Genomic DNA, 3,278 nt, shown 5'->3' with positions numbered 1-3,278 from the left:
AGACCAGTTAGTCTGGTCTTTTTTCGTGAATTGGAATTCTGCTGTACATTTTTCTCCCATTCTGTCCAGGACTCTCTGATATGATCCTTGTCAGAGTGGTTGGTAGTAGTAGCCGGCATCATCTAGTTCTTTTGGGCCCAGGCTGGTAGAGTCTCTAGTTCATGTGGATCTTTAGTCCTTTCACCCACTGCCATGGAGCAGATTCCGACTCATAGTGACCCTGTAATACAGAGTAGAACTGCCTCATAGGGTAGTCCTTTGGGCTAATATTTTCCTTGTGTCTTTGGTTTTCTTCTTTCTCCTTGGCTCCGGACAGGATGGGACCAATAGATGTATCATAGATGGCTGCTCACAAGCTTTTAAGACCCTAGACGCTACTTACTAAGTTGGATGTAGAAAGTTTTCTTTATGAATTATGTTATGCCAGTTGATCTAGATGTCTCCTGAGACTATGGTCGCCAGCCCCCAGCCCTACCTACTTGGTCCCTCACAGTGTTTGGATGAGTCTAGGAAACTTATATGCTTTTGCTTTGGTCCAGTTTTGCTAACTTCCACTATCTTGTATGTTGTCTTTCCCTTCACCAAAGTTGAGACCTATCTACTATCTAGTCAGGGAATTTCTCCCTTTCCAGCCTTGTAAACATCAAAGAATGTTTTTTCTGTGTGTAAACCTTTTCATGAGTTCTTATAATAGTGGTCTCATACAATATTTGACCTTTTGTGACTGACTTATTTCACTCAGCATAATGCCCTCTAGATTCATCCATGTTGTGAGATGTTTCACAAATTCATCATTGTTCTTTACCGTTGCATAGTATTCCATTGTGTGTATGTACAGTAATTTGTTTATCCGTTCATCTGTTGATGGGCATTTAGGTTGTTTCCATCAGGCCAGTCTTCTGAGGCACCTTTGGGCGGGTTTGAACTGCCAACTTTTCAAGCTCTTAACCATTTGTACCACCCAGAGACTCCTATTCAGGGGTCAGTCTGGGACTTGTGCTGTGGTTTATATTGTTATTCAGTTTTCAAGGCCTTTGCTGTGCTACTTGGGGGTGTTCTGTACGTATGCACATCAAGGATGAGCCCTGCACGTATGCTGGTTTATGCACAGAATTAGGAGAATCCTTTTTTCAGGTCTCTCCTCTCTGGAATTCTCCCCAACTCTTTGCCTCTGTCCTCTGGCCAGAATGGTGGGATTTCTCTAGTTTTCATAGCACATGGCCCTGCCACAACTACAGCAGTGTTACTGGGGCCTGTCCTCATGTGAAAATCACAAGAGAAAATAGGAAACAGAAAAAAGGAAATTCACTCCTGTATGAGCCCCTTCTTCCAAGTCTAACACTTCTCCCAATCCTGCTTTTGTTTACTTTTCAGACTTCTCAGGTAATTGCTTTTTGCATTTCATTGAGAGTACTTAGTTATAATCAGCAGGAGAGATAGGCTTTAGTGGGCTTGCTCCATCTTGGCTGGCACTTTGTTGTTGTGAGCTGTTGAGTTAATTCCGACTCATAGTAACCTTTTAGGACCCAGCAGAGCTGTCCCGTAGGGCTTCCTAGGCTGAAATCTTTAAGGGAGCAGATGGCTGGCATAGAACCTCTAAATACTTATTACTTAAATTAGTCATTTAATGTCTGTCTCTTTCACTACACTCAGTGTCAGCAGTGACTATTTTGGTTTTGTTTATTACTCTGTCCCCATGCCTGCACAGTTCTTGGCGTATACTAAGTTGTTGTTGTTAGGTGCCGTCGAGTCAGTTCTGACTCATAGCGACCCTATGCACAACAGAACGAAACACTGCCCGGTCCTGAGCCATCCTCACAATCGTTGTTATGCTTGACCTCATTGTTGCAGCCACTGTGTCAATCCGCCTCATTGAGTGTCTTCCTCTTTTCCGCTGACCCTGTACTCTGCCAAGCATGATGTCCTTCTCCAGGGACTGATCCCTCCTGACAACATGTCCAAAGTATGTAAGACGCAATCTCACCATGCTTGCCTCTAAGGAGCATCCTGGCTATACTGCTTATAAGACAGATTTGTTCGTTCTTTTGGCAGTCCATGGTATATTCAATGTTCTTTGCCAACCCCGCAATTCAAAGGCGTCAGTTCTCCTTCAGTCTTCCGGTCTTCCTTATTCATTGTCCAGCTTTTACATGCGTATTATGCGATTGAAAATACCATGGCTTGGGTCAGGCACACCTTAGTCTTCAAGGTGACATCTTTGCTCTTCAACCCTTTAAAGAGGTCCTTTGCAGCAGATTTACCCAATGCAATGTGTCTTTAAATTCATTCAGGTGGGATATACTCAAGGTCATATTTTGGCTCTTGTGGACTTGCTCTGATTTTCTTCAGCTTCATCTTGAACTTGCATATGAGCAATTGATGGTCTGTTCCACATTCGGGCCCTGGCCTTGTTCTGACTTATGATATTGAGCCCCGACGTGTCTGTCAGTTTGTCGTACTGTGGGGGCTTGCATGTTGCTGTGATGCTGGAAGCTATGCCACCGGTATTCAGATACCAGCAGGGTCACCCATGGAGGACAGGTTTCAGCTGAGATTCCAGACTAAGACAGACTAGAAAGAAGAACCCAGCAGTCTACTTCTGAAAAGCATTAGCCAGTGAAAACCTTATGAATAGCAGCGAAACACATATACTAAGTAGACAGTAAATATGAACGGACACTTTTTTAACCTGATTTTGTTTGACATATTTGCAGCGTTCCACTCTGTGGATTATTTTTACCTCTTGAAATCTTTCTTCCCTAAGCTTCCATATCACTACATTCTACTGGTTTCTCCACTTCTCTAGTCTTCCTTTTAGCCAAGTTGCTATTTCTTTGTGAGCCTTTCAGCTTCAGAAATTGATGTGAAAAAGGGGATACCCACGCAGGTATCTTACAGATCAATAGAGTAATAAATGCTCAGTCACTGTCTTAGGCTGGGTTCTCTAGAGAAAAAAAACCAACGATGCATATAAATATATAGAGAGAGATTTATATTAAGGAAACGGCACATGCAATTGTAGGGGTTGGAACATCTCAAGTCTTTGGATCAGAATAGAGTCCTTTCCTAATTCACCAAGTCGCAGAAGTTGGTGAACCCAAGATGAGCAGGTTGGAGGGCAGGGATCTCGCTTATAGGTTGTGATGGTTGAGGAATCCCCAAGGTCAGCAGGCAAGGCCGCAAGGTTTCTCCTGAGTTGCTTAGCTGCAGGGGCTGGTGAACCCAAGGTAGGCAGGTCAGGGAGCAGTACTCTTGCTTGCAGGCCGTGAAGATCGGCA

This window comes from Elephas maximus, chromosome 19, assembly GCF_024166365.1.
Source record: "Elephas maximus indicus isolate mEleMax1 chromosome 19, mEleMax1 primary haplotype, whole genome shotgun sequence".
NCBI lineage: Eukaryota > Metazoa > Chordata > Mammalia > Proboscidea > Elephantidae > Elephas > Elephas maximus.
This window is presented reverse-complemented; position numbering follows the sequence as displayed.